Source organism: Lepus europaeus, chromosome 4 (assembly GCF_033115175.1).
Source record: "Lepus europaeus isolate LE1 chromosome 4, mLepTim1.pri, whole genome shotgun sequence".
NCBI classification, from domain to species: Eukaryota; Metazoa; Chordata; class Mammalia; order Lagomorpha; family Leporidae; genus Lepus; species Lepus europaeus.
The window spans coordinates 139785209-139802227 of NC_084830.1; the positions used below are offsets into that span (position 1 = coordinate 139785209).

The following is a 17019-nucleotide window of genomic DNA, read 5'->3' on the forward strand; positions in this document are numbered from 1 at the left end:
GCGATTTCTCTCTTCCTAGATCTGATGAATAATCTAGGGCCTATTTTCCTACTCCCAGATAGGTAGTGAAGCTTACAGCCCCCTCACTGTAGTCTGCAGCCCTGGTGGTTGTGAGAGCATCAAGGCCTATCTCCAGGGGACCCCTGCCAATGCCCCCACACTCTCCCCATCACCTCCTGCAGGGAGCAGACAGGAAACGGCCAAGCAATCTTAGCCTTGGATTCTCAAGCATGGATCGCTGCCTCCCTCCCTGAGAAGACTGTACCCATTCCATCCGAGGGTTCTATTCCCACAGAACAACTCCTTTACCCTCAGTCAGGAGACTTGGTTCCCTGACTTAGCCCGAGACAGCTGAGTACATGGTTGTCCAGCTTCTTGGAAAAAGAAAACAGTCAAGGGAAGGCTAACCATCAAGAAACCAATAGCAATCTAGGGCATAAACCTTGTCAATGGCTGCACCGTCAAAGACCCTTGATCTATTCCTTCACTTCCCCAAACATTCCTGCCAGGTACTCATGGCTTCCTTTTCTCTTAGTAAAAGCACCCATTCTACAAAGCATTAGCTACTTCAGCTTTGGGCTGAAGTTTGCTACTTCCTACTGAAGAGGAAAAAACAGGGCAAAGTATCCTGGTCACCAAAGAGCAGCCTGGGGTGGTCCTGTGAACCAGCCTTAGAATCATGCATCTCTTGAAATGGCTCCCTGAAAGGCAGGCCCACTCTGAGATGGAATTGGGCCCCACAAATAACTTCCCCGAAATTTGAGGGAAATCTTCAGTGTCGGGCGGGGCCCCTTGTACTGATTCTTCTGTATTACCTCCCCTATCCCCGAGCCTGCTGGAAAGGGGAAATGAGATGGGAGCACTTCGAACCACACAAATGCGCATATGAAGTGGCGACTCCTTCAGGCTCACAGAGTAGCAAATCAGGACCCTGGATAGACCCCAGCCCACTCTGGGAGGCAAAGGCTAAGTGGCAGGGTCTTTGCACAGATTGGGGCAGGGGTATTATACTCCTGCTTGCAAACCAAGGCTAAGACCTGGTGAAATCCAATCCAAAAGAGCTGCTGCTCTTCCTCAAGGGTCTCCCTTGCGCTGAGCCAAGTCTCTGCCCCCTAATGAGAACTCAAGGCAGCCAGGTCAATGAAATTGCAACCAACAAGGGGGCTTGCCTGCTTGCCGATCCCTACTATTCTCCCGTGCTGATGGTTCCTGTCCACAGAAAAGAAGGCCAGAGCTCAAAACTTCCCGCGTTCCTGGACTAATTTTTTAGTTTCAATGTCCTCTCTTCTCTCCCATTTATGTCCAGAGATTCTGAAACAGTTTGGGTTTGGAAGTCCTGATTTTCTGAGAAAAGCAACTGTCATTAGGAACTGATTTCTCAGTTCCCCAGTTCAGAGGCAACTCATGAAGTTTCTAGACAGAACACAAGTTAAATATCATTCACACGATTAACCTGGGGATTTTAAGTGAAAACCAGCAAATGATGGAGGCCCAGATTTCTCCACATAAATCTGTACTTATTTTATGCTATTCATTATATATGTATAAAATCTCTGCTCTTCCCTTATATGTCAGCTTGTCTGTTACTTAAAAATATATCTAAAAAGCAAAGAAGACTAATAATAAAGCCTTCTCCAAAATAATTCAATACGTTGGATGGTCAGCATATTTTCACTATTGAAACAGCGAGTTACTTTCAGGACAAGACTGTAAGTGTGGCAATTTCGCAGAGTAGGAGTTGAAGGGTAGCTTTCCTTTAGAAGTCTTAAAGGCAGCCTGGGAGAATGGAGTGTTAACTTGTAGAAGTCTTAAAACAAAAAATTTCAGAACTTGGAATGGAATTACAAATTTATCTTCACATCATAACATTGAAAATACATTAGAAAACTTGTGGACTTAAAAAGACTTCTAGTCATTTGTTAATTACCTAAAGAATATACTAACTTGGTGAAAGAAAAAGCTTGTTCTAGTATCCAGCTATTTGAATTTATTACTTGAAAACAAACATTTATAAAACTAAATTTACAAATTCATTACAATGTAGGAAAGACAAAGGAAAAACGAAATGTAATATGCAGCAAAATATCCATGTTAAGGAAAAAAATCATCAAAAAGAGATATTCACTTTCTCTTTAAAATTCGCGGATATTCACAAAACCTGATAAATGTTCCTAGCTTTCCTGAGCGCTTTTATGGACAATACACAAACATGTTGATAGAAGAGAGACTGCTTTATTTTTAATCTCATTAATAACACTCTCACCAACAAAAAATTGTGCACAAGGAAACAGACATAAGAGAGAACTAGAAGAATAAGCCTCAGTTTTCCTCAGCCTTCACTGCACGTGATTCTGAAATAATCTACTTCAGCTTTGGTTTTTTAAAGTAAAAATCAACACCCATTAATAAAATCAACTTGGAGAGAGGGTATCTACCTCTGAGTAGTAAGCCGTTTTGATTATAGAGCTCCCAGCAGAAACCATATGCTGATTAATATTTCACAAAAGCACAAATTTCCAAAATAAAAGAGAACATTAGAACTTGTGTTTTCAAGTGCTAGTGGGTAGCTGCTAGTCTTAAAACACACAATTAACTTAAAGACTCAAACCATTAGAACTAACTGGTTTGTTGTACCGCAAATGTTTAAAGTGTAGGAATCATCCATCTCTTCTCTCAGCTGTCTTCCAAGAAAATGAAGGGAAACTCTCAAGTAAATCTTAGCGTCTAATAACAACACGATCTAATAATACCAGCATTTCACTTATCATTCTAAAACCATGTCCCCCTTTTTATTGCTCACTAGTCTTGAAAATTATGTTTCTTCAATGGTATTCCACTGTTTAGCATTTCTGAGAAGAATTAATCATTTAAAATTTGAAGGTAACCTTCGCATTTCCCGAATGTTTTCGTTTTAAGCATTTGCAGAATTAAATAAATGTAGTACACACTCTAAATTCGATAAAAGATTCACAGAACCCGACATCTTATGAACTCAAAAGGTGCAAACAGCATCGATGCAAATGTCAACAGTACTCTCTTCTGGCTGACACTTAAATGGTTTTACTAGTACTGTACTCAAAGAATGAGATCAGCAACTTCGTCCATACTCTAGTCAACACTTCAATTTCCAAAGCCGCAATCCGAAAAACGTCAGTTGGGTGGGGGCCGCGTGTCTTGAAGTAACCCAAAAATTTCCTTTCTCCTCTGACAGTCTACCAAAGATATCAAACCGAATCCAACCAAATCCAGCCGACTGCAAAGCACTGGCGCTTCCCTTCGAAGACACGGTTTCGAAAAGCGACCCAAAGCTACTGACAGGAGCATAAAGGGCCGGGACCAGAACGAACGAGAACCCTCCAGAGGGTCCTACAGTGACAGCCAAAATGAAGGTGGCATTTATTCAGAAGCAGACGGCTACGAACCAAAAAAAGTACCCCAGCTAGCCTCGTGGGCCTCTCCACACCCAAGTTCAAATGCATTTGTGGGGTCCTTTCCTACAAACACCACAATCTGCCTCGGGGGTCCCCTGTCTCTTAAAGCAAAGACCCTCCGGCTTCACATCGGTTCCTCTAGCCCCCCCCCCCCCCCCCCGCACAAAGGCAGAGGCGGCGACAGAGCTGACCTAGCGCTGTGGGGCAGCAAAAATGCCGTGTTCCGGCCACCCATCCTTGGGCCTGGCTTCATCTGCGCCGTCAGCACCAATGGCTTTTTTTTTTTTTTTTTTTTTTTTTTTTTTTTAGTTTTGTTTTGGACAACGCATCCTGGGCGAGCGCGTATGCATTTGGGAGGGGAGGGTGGCGAACAGAGGAGAGGAGAGGTTGGTAGTGGAGCTTACAACATAGAACCCTCCTTCCTCTTCCCTCCTTCCAGGGTGGCCGTGCAGGGAGTGTCGGCCACGTCTAGCGCACTATTCCAGGCCCCGGGACGAGGGTGGCCTGGGGAAGTGGGGCTCCAGGATTGCTAAACAGACGGCACCATTGGTGGTCTCCAGTGCCGGCGCAGGTGGGATTTTTTTTTTTTTTTTTACCAAAAATGAGGGGTGTTATTTTTATTTGTGGGGGAGGTGGTTGGGGTTCATTCGTTCGTCACTGCGGGTGTGTGTGTGTGTGGGGGGGTGATGTTGCTGCACTGCCTGGGCCCCGAGAGGGGAGGTACGGGGATGTCTGCAATGGTACAGTCATCATTCCTCCGCGGAGAGGACAATTAGAGGGGACAGGGTGGGCGGCACCTCGAGCTGTGGCCGCAGGGAAGGTCGCGAGGGGCTTACCCGGGCGGGCGGGCGGGCGGGCGCTGTCCTGCCGCAGGTGAGGGAGGGCGCGCGCGAGGCGGGCGCTAGGCCGGCGCGAGGACGGGGGGAGGGGAGGAGGGCGCGTGCGCGCACACCTGTCCTGGACAGCGGCGCGAGCCGAGCTGCGCCTCACTCGGGCTCTGCGGGCTGAGGGAAGAGGGCGGGCTGGCAGGCGGGGGCGGGACGCCGAGGGGAGGAGGAGGAGGCGGCTCGGATGGCTGGCTCGGCTCTCGCTCGTTCTCCCTCCCGCGGGCAAGCCCGGTGCACGCCCTGCTTCTCCGCTCACTCACAGCCTCTCAGGCTCTCCCTCCTCCTCCTCCTTCCCCTGCGGGATCCGCTCGTCGCCGCCGCCGCCGCCGCCGCCGCCGCCGCAGACGGCAAGTCGTGGCAGCCAGACGTCGGCGCGTAACCCGGCGCTCCGTGCGTGACTCCGGGCGACGTCAGCGCGCGCTCGGCGCTCGGCGCTCGGCACCCCCGCCCCCGCCGAGGCTCTCGCCCTCCGCTCTCGCGTCGCTCGGTTTCGGTTGCCGCGGCGCCGCCGCCGCCGCCGCCGCCGCCGCCGCGCGCGCTCCCTCCGCACCCCCCCCCCGCGCGTGAGCGCGCCCTCGCAGCCTGCCTTTGGCGCGTCAGCATCCCGCGGCCCAGGCCTTGAGGCGCGTCTGAGGAGGGGGCCGTCTCGTAGCCTCTCTGCCCGCACTTCCTCGGCCCATCGCCCGCAGCGCCCCGAGGAGCGCCGCTCCCTGGGCTGGCCGCTGAAGGCCGAGGCCAGCCTCAGGCGGGGATGGAACCCCGTAGGGCCTGCGCTTGCCCCGACTTAGGGCCCTCGGCGTCGGCTGCTGCAGCGCCGGCACCCCGACCCACGCCCTCCCTCCGCCCCCGTCTCTCAGGGGGCAGCAAGCCTTTCATCTCCCGGGAGGGTCTCACCTTGGCCTTCAGACACCCGCGGAGAGGGCCTGCGAGAGCAGGATTTGCATAAAGAAGAAAGGCTAGACCTCGTTTGGGCGGTAGCCCCAGGAATCCCTGACAGGAAGTGTGGGGTTGCTGCCCAGCCTCCCACACAGTGTAGGTGAAGCTGGGCCCCTTTGAGGGAGTGTGACTAAGGACAAAACCCTGATAAATATTATTTATGTGTCCTTGGGCCCAGAGGAAGAAAGTAAAAAGGGATGAGTTAATTTTCATAAAATGCTGTACAAGGACGAGGTGCGGAACTGTAAAATGTCCTTTCAGTTTCTTGAGTTCCTGGGCAGTTTGACGAGATTTTTGGCGCCAGGTAACTTTTCCTTGCCTTTTATGCTGTCGCATGTCCGTCCTTCACCACCACTTCGGTAGAAGTAACGTGGATGGGCTAATAATTCTCGACTGCAAAATAAAAAGAAAACCGTCTTCACCATCTTTATCATTCAAAGAGATCCTCAAGAGGCCAACCTGTGGTTTAGGAACATACTCCCTAACTTTAAAACTGCCTGTATCTTATTTTGGAGTTTTTCACAAGTACATCGCAAAATCTCTTTTAGTAAGCAAAAGTAGACTTTTAGACTCGCTTGTTGTAGGGCATTTTCCAAAGAGAAGGCAAGTTGGAGGAAAGTGTCATTAACCCCATCTGTGGATGAGGAAAACTGAGTTACCAAAATATAAGTTTGCTCAGATTTTCAAGGGGTCTGTCAATGATGGAAGGAAAAAGATTAGGTCTGTTTATCACTTCCTCTGTCCACTAACCCAGAAATCCCTCAATTGTTTTCTTTCAGGTATCTTGACTCGCTCTTAAGTGTTATAGGTGATTGCCTAATGGCTGAAAAGAACCACAGGGAACTCGAAAAGGTTTAAGTTTGGAATTTTCTGCCATAGAAAATTGCAACTCCACTATAAAACATTCTGAAGCAATCCAGCTTCCATACTAACAGCAAAAATGATTGTCAGTTACAGGTGAGAAAAATTTTCAAACTGTCTTCCACGTAATAGGTCATTACCTTTGAATTGCTTTTTTATTCACCTCATCTTTAGGTGGCAGCACTACTATATAAATAGCTTTAAAACTACAGTCTCTGCAGCTTGATATTCTGTTTTTCCCTGAATGTTTCCAACTGTATTGTGGAAATTAGAAATTGGTGAAAATATGAACATATAGCTGGGAATTAGAATAGTTGGGAATTTATAGAGAAGGGAAACCAGAAAAGCTATCTGAGACAGTAATAAAATACATCAAGAAAATACACCCCCCCCCCATTACTTTTAGCTGCTTTAGGAGCAAGTAACGTTTTTTTTGCTAATTAAATTTTAGTTGATATGCAACAATTTATTTATGGGGAACAAGCTGACATTTTGATACATGTGTAAGAGATATAATGATCAGATCAGGGTAGTTGGTATACCCATCACCTCAGATGTTTATCATTTCTTTAGGGAACATTGAAAATCTTCTCCAGCTATTTTGAAATGTTCAACCAGTTGTTGTCAACCATAGTTATTCTACTGTGCTATAGAGCAGTAGAAGTTACTCTTCCCATCAACTGCACCCCTGTACCTCCTTCTGGGGCTCTGGTAATCATTATTCTTACTTCTCTGAGATCAACTTTTTGACTTTCATATGTAAGTGAAAAGATACAGTATTTGTCTTTCTGAGCTTGACTTATTTCACTTAACATAATGTCCTCCAGTTCCATCCATGTTGCTACAAATGACAGAACTGCACTCCTTTTTATGTCTGAATAATATTCCATTGTGTGGATATACCATATATTCTTTATCCATTATTCATCCAAACCTAGGTTGATTATCTTGGCTATTATGAATTATAGAAATGATCCTTGAAAGTAGTCTTTATCTTGGCAATTATGAATAGTGCTGCAATAAACTTGCAAGTGCAGAGGTTTTTTTGACATGATGATTTCATTTCCTTTGGATGTAAACCCAGCAGTGGAACTGCCCATGTGACAGTTCTATTTCTAGTTTTTTGAGTAACTGCTATACTGTTTTCCATAATGGTTATATTAATTTGCATGCCCACTAATAGTGTATAAGAGTTCTCCTTGCTGTGCATCTTTGCCAACTTTTTTTTTTTTTTGTCTTTTTGATGATAGCCATCCTAACTGGATGAGATTATATCTCATCATGGTTTTGATTTGCATTTTCCTAATGATTACTAATGCTGAACATTTTTTCATATACTTGTTGGTCCTTTGTATAATTTCTTTTGAGAAATCTCTGTTCAGGTCATTACACATTTTTTAAAATAGGATTAATTGTTTTCTTTGCTGCTGAATTGTTTGAGCTCCTTATATAATCAGGATATTAATCCCTTGTCAGATGAATAGTTCGCAAATATGTTCTCCCATTCTTTAAATTGTCTCTTTACTCTTGATTGTTCCCTTTGTTCTGCAGAAGCCTTTTAGTTTGATGTAATCCCATTTGTCAATTTTTGCTTTACAAGTATCATCTTTAAGCCTGGTCTCATTGAAACATTTACAAGATAACTGTCCAAAGCAAACCATAGTTTCTCAGTGCTGCATATTTATTAAGCATTTCCAAGTCTAACTTTGCTAATTGTATCATTTCCAGACCTCTAACTGCAATTTTAAAATTCAGGTGCATTTTTGTTGTTGTTATTGTTGAATAGCATCAAGCTTATGAAGATCTCAAAGAGGGCTTTATTATTGACCTGTGTTGAAAAGAACCATTCTTGTCTTCATACTTGGCTTTCCTAAACTGTTCATATACAAAGTAAACTACAATCTCTTCAATTTAGATAAGTGAGAAAACAAGCTGAACCAGATGTAAAATGGTAGCATTTTGTAGATACTACTATATTTAATTTCTCTCATATCCTTGAGGTTAAAAATTGGTGATATGTGAGGATTGTTTGGATAAATGTTTTCTAAGTAGAGCATTGTCGTAATTAATTTTCTGTATTTATAGTATTCTCTCTGTGCCCTTTATCCAAGTAACTGAATAAAATTGAATTTATATGCATTTCAGAATAGACTGCATTAGATTTTTTTCTCTGTAACATAACCACCAAGGAATAAGAGATATGACAATCAGGAGTGGGAAATCAAATTATTTCTTGTTAGAAGACGAAGTGTTAATAAAGTCTTTTTTTTTTTTTAACTTAGCTTTCATCTTTCTCAAGTCAAACTGGGGGAGGAGTCTGAAGCAAACTGGTAGTACTGAAACTCAGTAGTATTATGTTAAGATTTTCAAGCTCTATGGTGCCAGCAAATCATGCAGCCTGGGGGCCTTTGCTCCAAACTTCTGCCAACTCCTTTCTGGCAGTAAAATGTTCTGTTGAACAAAGTTTGCACGTGTTCAGGGTGTGAAGTGGCTCCTCTGGCATTTATATTTGGTTTTATTCCAGTTTAGGGACCTGAAGACAAGGGTCGGAGTGTAAGACTTGTGGAAATTGTATGTGCCCTGAAATGGATTATGCTACTGACCTTGACTTTTTGCTGAATGGAGGACAGCATTTTTTTTGTTGGTATATGAGTTATAGAAATAGATCTTTCAGTTTATTCCCTAAATGCTATATATTGAACCAGTTCTCAGAGCAGGTAAGCTTGTATTGAGGGTATAGAGCTGGGGAAAGTTCTTCTTCATCCTCCTACTTACATCACCACCAAAATGTGTTTATTCAGAGGAAACTCACTCGATAGTAACATGAAACTTGAGAGTCACTAGGCCAGTAATTGTTTAAACCTGATCTCGTTTGTCAAATTTTGTATAACCATGAACCTCTAATTTTTTTTGGAATTGTCTGACATCTTTTTGACTCCTCACATCCTGGAGTCACTGGTTGATGGCGCCTGGCCCAGGTTTATGTGCTAATTTGTCTTATTCCAAGGATTCCTCTTACTGTTGGAAACATATGATTTCAATTTCCATTATTTTTTTCATGTATTTCTGATAGAAAATCTTTGCAGAATCTGGGATAACAGTTGGAAAACCATTAAAATGCTGTTGGACCATTCATGCCCCCCATGGTTTAAGAATAATAGAAAAAAAAATACAAAAGTAAAGATAACAAAAGTTGAAATGATACTCTCTGATGTTTACTATGACAGATGAAATGCCATTTTGTAGGATACAAGTATGGTAATTTGAAAATGGTAGCTTTTTTTTTTTTTTAAAGATTTATTTATTTATTTGAAAGGCAGAGTTACAGAGAGAGGGAGAAAGAGAGGTCTTCCATATGCTGGTTCACGCCCCAGATGACAGCAATGGTCGGAGCTGTGCCAATTCAAAGCCAGGAGCCAGGAGCTTCTTCTGGGTCTCCCCTGCAGATGCAGGGGCCAAGGACCTGGGCCATCTTCCACTGCTTTCTCAGGCCATAGCAGAGAGCTGGATTGGAAGTGGAGCAGCTGGGACTCCATATGGGATACCAGTACTGTAGGCAGTGGCCTTATCCACTATGCCACAGCCCTGACCCCGGTAGCTGTTCTTGATAGTTTTGTCCAGAGGGTAGCCTTATTCACACCTTTTCATTTTATCCAGGTGTCAGAGTAACATGAGATGAGCTTAGGGGAGAGGAAAACTGGGTCTTTCCAAAAAGTGGATCTGTTTGAACTGGAAGCACAATTGTATTTTGTTGCACATTCTGTGACCCCAAAACTCTGTAGGCTTATTTTATAGTGTCTGCTTGTTGCCATTTTGCTATATAGATCAAGACTAAATACATACAACCAGATTCCACTCTGCTGTGAGGCTGATATAGGCCACTCTTGCAGCCTAATGCAGTAGCACTTTGCAAAAGATCACTGGGATTTCTTTCTTAGTGAGTAAACTCTGTCAGGGGGAAATTAGGACAGTACTCCAAAGCAAAGATATACACAGTAAATTCTTGATTATTTTTTGTGTTGTGATTAATTTTACCTTTTGCATGTACTCAAAATTAATTATTAGATACAATATTAATTTTTACTTTCTAGGTAGTAAATCAATATTTATTTAAGTATGTGTGTGATGAAGAAATTTTTATACTACTATTTTAGAATATCATGAATAGACATATTACATAAACATAGCACAGCTCATGTCTATACGTCTGTCTTGAACTTCTTTCTGGAAAACAAGTATGACCTGCTATGTCTGGTCTAGTCCTTTGCTTTTTATTAGTCAGTTTTATATTGAGTTATTTATTGAACAATGTTTGTCAAATGCCTATTGCCAAACATTTTTCTAGATGCTTGAACTAAGTGAAATCTTTTTTCTTAAAAAAAAAGATTTATTTATTTATTTGAAAAGAAGAGAGAGAAATTCTCCCACCTACTGTTTCACTGTCCAAATGGCCACAATGTCCAGGGGTGGGCTGGATTGAAGCCAGGAGCCAGGAACTCCAGCCAGGTCTCCCACAAGGATGGCAGTGCCCCAAGCAGTTGGCCATCATCAGCTACTTCCCAAAGGCACGTTAACAGGGAGCTGGATGAGAAGCCGTGTAGCTGGGACTCAAATCAGCGCTCCAATATGGGATGTCAGTGCTGCAAGCAGTAGCTTTCTAATCAGTGTGAGTAGTTCAGATAACAAAGCAGATAATATAATGCTCGATAGTGATAAGTGTAAAAAAGAACATAGGAAGAAGAAAAGAGTTCCCATGTGGTTGAATGTGTGTATGTGAATGCCTGTGCATACCTTATGCACAATATTTTAAAGCATGATCAAAGAAGCTTCTCTGAGGAGGTAGCATTTGAACAGAGACCTGTATATGTGTGTGTGTATGTGTATGTGTATGTATGTATGTATATATGTCTTTTTTCCTTAAAAGAAAAATCCTTAGGTTTTCTGGCTAATTTCTTAAGTTTTTTTTATATAGTCACACCATTTGGTGCTGGCACTGTGGCATAGTGGGTTACACAGCCACCTGCAACTCCAGGGCACCACCTGTTTGAGTCCCAGCTGCTCCACTCCCAATCCAGCTCATTAGTAATACAGTTTGAAAAAGCTCCTGGCTCCTGGCTTTGGTCTGGCCCGGCTGGCCATTGTGGCCATTTGTGGAGTGAACCAGCAGAGTGAACCTCTCTGTCTCTGTCTCGCCCTTTCTCTGTACCTCTGCCTTTCAAATAAATAAAATAAATCTTATTTATTTATATATTTGACAGATAGAGTTAGACAGTGAGAGAGAGAGAGAGACAGAGAGAAAGGTCTTTCTTCTGTTGGTTCACTCCCTAAATGGCCGCTACAGCTGGCGCTATGCCAATCCAAAGCCAGGAGCCAGGTGCTTCCTCCTGGTTTCCCATGCGGGTACAGGGGCCCAAGGACTTGCGCCATCCTCCACTGCCTTCCCAGGCCACAGCAGAGAGCTGGCCTGGAAGAGGAGCAACCAGGACTAGAACCTGGCACCCATATGGGATGCTGGCACCGCAGGTGGAGGATTAGCCAAGTGAGCCATGGCGCTGGCTAAAATAAATCTTAAAAAAAAAAACAAGAAAACATCGTAAGTCTGTATTTCCCATGATGATGATTCTGTTATTTAATACAATAAGATTTGTGGTTCTACAGATGCAACTTTGTAACCCTTTAACTTTAATAATTAAATAAAAATTATTCTCTTAATTCATTTGTTGGCAAAATATGATGAGAATTGGCATGAGTCTATTTTAAATCATCTTTTAAAAATATTTTGTTTATTTATTTAAAAGGTAGAGTAATGGGGCAGGAGGAGGCAGAGAGAAAGGTCTTCCATCCATTGATGCGCTCCCCAAATGGCCACAACAGCTAGTCGTGGACCCATCTGAAGCCAGGAGCCAGGAGCTTCTTTGGGGTCTCCCATGTGGGTGCAGTGGCCCAAGGACTTGGGGCATCTTCTACTGCTTTCACAAGCCGTAGCAGAGAGCTGGATTGGAAGAGAAACAACCAGGACTAGAACCGGCACCAATATGGGATGCTGACACCTCAGGCAGAGGCTTAGCACACTACACCATGGTGCAGGCCCTTTAAATAATCATTTATTCTATTTTGTGACTATTAGTGTACTTCATTGTAGAAATATTAATATGTCTTATTAAGGGCTGCTGTCCATGTCACCATGTGTTAAGTAAAATGTAGATAATGTGTTATATTCCTAAAAGCTGAAAAATTATTAAATTCAGAAATGCATCTGTGTCAAACGATCTTGTGTAATGGCTTGTAGTTCCATGGCAATTTTCTTCTTGATTTTCTGATTATATATCATTATTGAAGTTAATCTTTAGATATCCTTAAAGATTTACTTATTTGAAAGTGAGAGAAAGAAATATGAAGAGACAGAGAAAGAGAGAGAGAGAGAGAGAGAGAGAGAGAGATCTTCTATCCACTGGTTCACTCCCTAAATGACCACAATGGCCAGAGCTGGACCAGGCAAAAGTCAGGAACCTAGAATGGTATCTGGGTCTTCCACATTGGTGGCCAGGGCCCAAGTAATTGGGCCATCCTCCACTGCTTTCCCAGGTGCATTAGCTGGGAGCTGGGTCAGAAGCAGAGAAGCCAGAACTTGAACCAGTGCTCCACTGTGGAAGGCAAGCATTGCAGGCATTGGCTTAGCCTGATGCACCACAATGGTGGCCCCTAGATATCTTTTATTCAAAGTATAATAATGTTTATATAGTCATCTTATTATTTACTGGGACCATGTTAGCACTCTGTATTATCTCATAGTATTTTTTTTTTTTTTTTTTTTTTGGACAGGCAGAGTTAGTGAGAGAGAGAGAGAGATAGAAAGGTCTTCCTTCCATTGGTTCACCCCCCAAATGGGGCCTACGGCCAGCTCGCTGCGCCAATCTGAAGCCAGGAACCAAGTGCTTCCTCTTGGTCTCCCATGTGGGTGCAGGGCCCAAGGACTTGGGCCATCCTCCACTGCCTTCCTGGGCCATAGCAGAGAGCTGGACTGGAAGAGGAGCAACCGGGACAGAATTCGGCGCCCCGACCTGGACTAGAACCTGGGGTGCTGGCGCCGCAGGCGGAGGATTAGCCTAGTGAGCCGCGGTGCCAGCTTAATTATCTCATAGTATCTTTACAACAACCTTACAAGTAAATTCTATTATTCCCATTTTACAGGTGACACAACCGAGGGACAGAGAAATGAAGAGACCTGTGAAGACCACACAAGTACTAAAAAGCAGAGCTAAGAATCAAAGGTAGTCTTCTTTCATAGCTTACACTCTCTGCCACTAAACTCACTTTCCGTCGTCTTCCTCTCACCCTCTTCATCACCTGTCTTCTTTTTCCTTGTTTCTGTAGTATTTATATTTGGTAGTCAATCTACTTTGGAGAAGTCTTAAATATCATTCCTTCCCAAAGCATGATTAGTCCCTCTACTCTGAAATATCAGATATCAAAACTTTACCTTTTTTTTTTTTTTTTACAAAATCTTTCAATAATGTTTTTCTGCTATAATTTCAGCAGTTTCTGATACCAGTTGAGATGGAAGATTTACTTGTCCTTATTCTTAGTCTTTCACCATCATTTTCCTTTCCTCTGACTATCTTGGGGTAATTATGAAGGCCTGTTTTACTGTTGCAGCCTTGTCAGGTGTCAAATAACATTCAAATTTTGGAAATAGTGTGAGTGTAGGACCTGTGAAATGAAGCCCTGCCAGTGCTTTGTGTGTCCTCTCACTTACATGGATTGCATCATTTAATTCTAGACACACTAAATCTGCTTTTTTAAAATTATTATTTGGAATTGCTTTTGTTTTCAATAGTTTGTCCTCAGGTAAGAGTTCTTTGGGAAGCAACCAGAGGCTGAGATCATTTCTGTTATTTTTATTTATTTATGGATGTATAAAAGCAAGATGGATTGAATACATACTGAGTCATGAAGTTGGACAGAAACGCTATCACAAAATATAACATATGTAAGGTTGATTTGAGTGACTGTGGTATGTTGAGCTTTCCAAGTATTTATGCTTGATGGTCCCAGAGATCTATTGTGAGACATCAAACAAATCACGTTAGTTGTTCTGTGTGAATATTAATATGTTGTGCCTGAATATACAGATGAAGGCTCTGACACTCTATAAGCAAAATCTTTGATGTAATATTGATAGATTTGTCCTGAGCCAAACATAATTTTTCTGAGGTTGCTCAACAGCTCATGTTTGCTAAGTTTAGGGGTGTAGTTCATGGCCACCAAGCTAAAGAGGAATTAAATCCATCAGTTTATTTCATTAGCACAATACTGAAACAGATGAGCCAACAAGTGTTCTATTAAATTGTTGGGGAAGAAAAAAAGATTGATAAATATTCATATGTATTGAGATTGGCTGTAAAGTACATCAGTTTATTATATGACAAATAGAGGGGTTTCCGAAGGCTTATCTGGAGTAACTTTTTGTCTTCATCTCAGGGAGGGTGGAAAGATTTTTTTCAGAGCTGGTGCTGAGTCCACTACTTCCTTTGCAACATTTTACTTTCAAAGTATCCAACACAAAACTTTTGAGGCCCAGCAGTGATAAGCACCAAGGTGTTACAATGTCTCAAGAGCATAGCTTTACTGTTTACAATTTACCTCAATTGTGCATTGATGAAGTCATGGGATAAACAACCTTTTTAGTGCCTCTGCTTTTCCTGAGGTGTGTTAGGATACCCCTCTTCTATTCAGCGTGGTGTTGGGGAGGGTGGGCTGTGTAATCTAACCTCCTGGTTCAAAGCTCTGCTTTCAAATTCTTAACTCTGTGACTTTGGGCAAACTGCTTAACCTCTGTGGGCCCCAGTTTCTTCATTTACTAAATGCAGTTGATAAAATATACTACCAGGCCGGTGCTGTGGCTTAACAGGCTAATCCTCTGCCTTGCGGCACCAGCACACCGGGTTCTAGTCCCGGTCGGGGCACTGGATTCTATCCCAGTTGCCCCTCTTCCAGGCCAGCTCTCTGCTATGGCCCGGGAAGGCAGTGGAGGATGGCCCAAGTCCTTGGGCCCTGCACCCACATGGGAGACCAGGAGAAGCACCTGGCTCCTGGTTTCAGATCAGCATGATGCGCCGGCCGCAGCGGCCATTGGAGGGTGAACCATTGGCAAAAAGGAAGACCTTTCTCTCTGTCTCTCTCTCTCACTATCCACTCTGCCTGTAAAATAAATAAATAAATAAATAAAATACACACACACACACACACATACACTACCAAATAGGTATATCAAGGAAGACCTTTCTCTCTGTCTCTCTCTCTCACTATCCACTCTGCCTGTAAGATAAATAAATAAATAAAATACACACACACATACACTACCAAATAGGTATATCAGGAGGATTGAATTCATGAGAAACCTTTAGATAAGTATTTGGAACAGAGTAAGCACTGAATGAAGTGGTCTCTTATTCCTTGTGGCACCACATTTTCCCCCTTCTCTCTGAATCCAAGCTAAGCTTGTTCTCTCTCCCTTTCTCCCACCACTCTCTCCTCTTCATATTTTTTCCCCTCTTCTCCATATTTCAAGTGTGGAAGGGATAAGGCACTGGGTGTCTGGGTTCCCATGTATTAATATCCTTTGGCCTAGGATTAAAACTGTCCTCTTCTTCACTACTGTCTTCATCAGCAGCACTGTTATTGAAAACCTTCAAGTATTCTTCCCTGTTTTTGGGTTTTGGGCCAATTTGTTCTTTCTCTGCATGAACTCTTTATGGGTTCCCCTCAGTGCTATCTCTGCTATTTACACAGTGAACAGTTTCCCTCTGGTTTTTTAAGGTATTAGTTCATTGAAAGTAAGGCCATGTCTTAATCTGTATCACTCCAGTCCCTTTTCTCCTCCCACAGCCCAGTCTATGCTTAACAAGTGTTTGTTGAATAAATGAGTGACTTCATTTGGACTTGAGATACTTGCTCCTTTTCTCCTGAATATTCTGAATATGTGATCTCAGTACTTCTGAAAATTCTCCTGCTGTCTTTATCTCTGGAACTTGGAACTTCACCTGGTGATGCTGCAATCCCATCCTGCAACACCACAATTTATTTCCTGACTGGCAGGTAAGAGGTTCAGTTTACTGCATACTCCATCAACATTGTTAAGGAAAAAGTTGTCATGTAATTCTCCTGAACTTAACTTCAATTGCATTCTCTTATCTCCAGCTAAACTTATTATTCCCTTTGAAATCTACCACCTGCGGCTGCCATTGTAGCACAGCAGGTTAAGCCACGGCTTGCAATGCCCACATCCCATGTTGGAGCGCAGATTTGAGTCCCAGCTCCTCCACTTCTGATCCAGCTTTCAGCTAAGGTGCCTGGGAAGACAGTGGATGATGAACCAAGTGCTTGGGCTCCCTATGTGGGAGACCTGCATGGAGTTCCTGACAACTGGCTTTGGCCTAGCCCAACCCTAGCTGTTGTGGCCATTTGGGGAATGACCCAGCAGATAGAAGATCTCTCCCTCTTTTTTTGCCTCTCTGACAAATAAATGAATAAATATATAAATACAAAAATCTATCAGTAGCATTGAGAGGGGTTCTGTTTTTGTAGAACTTTTAGTTGTATTTTTATTGGAGAATAAGGTCATTCCATCTTCAGTTTCTTTACATGAAAAATAAGAATTATCTTCCTTATACTTCATTTGGAGGAGATGAGGATGAATTAGGTTAATCTCTTAAAACCTTGTCAGATGCCGGCGTCGCGGCTCACTAGGCTAATCCTCCGCCTTGCGGCGCCGGCACACCGGGTTCTAGTCCCGGTTGGGGCGCCGGATTCTGTCCCGGTTGCCCCTCTTCCAGGCCAGCTCTCTGCTGTGGCTAGGGAGTGCAGTGGAGGATGGCCCAAGGGCTTGGGCCCTGCACCTGCAT

The 17019-nt window shown here is 43.3% G+C and overlaps 1 protein-coding gene across 5 annotated transcripts in view; it reads left to right on the forward strand.

The window, feature by feature from the left end:
* The first annotated feature begins 3793 nt into the window (after nucleotides 1–3793).
* The window catches only part of NRG2 (neuregulin 2), a 265355-nt gene continuing 252129 nt past the window's right edge, over nucleotides 3794–17019 (forward strand). For 2 of the 5 annotated variants that reach the window (XM_062189034.1, XM_062189030.1), the window contains exons 1-4: nucleotides 3794–4002; nucleotides 6034–6211; nucleotides 13307–13386; nucleotides 16004–16213. The gene's annotated coding sequence lies outside the window, so the exon portion shown is untranslated. Of the gene's footprint in view, nucleotides 4003–5299; nucleotides 5351–5382; nucleotides 5559–6033; nucleotides 6212–13306; nucleotides 13387–16003; nucleotides 16214–17019 lie in introns of those variants that run through there. The other 3 variants (XM_062189033.1, XM_062189031.1, XM_062189032.1) reach the window with 3 other exon arrangements.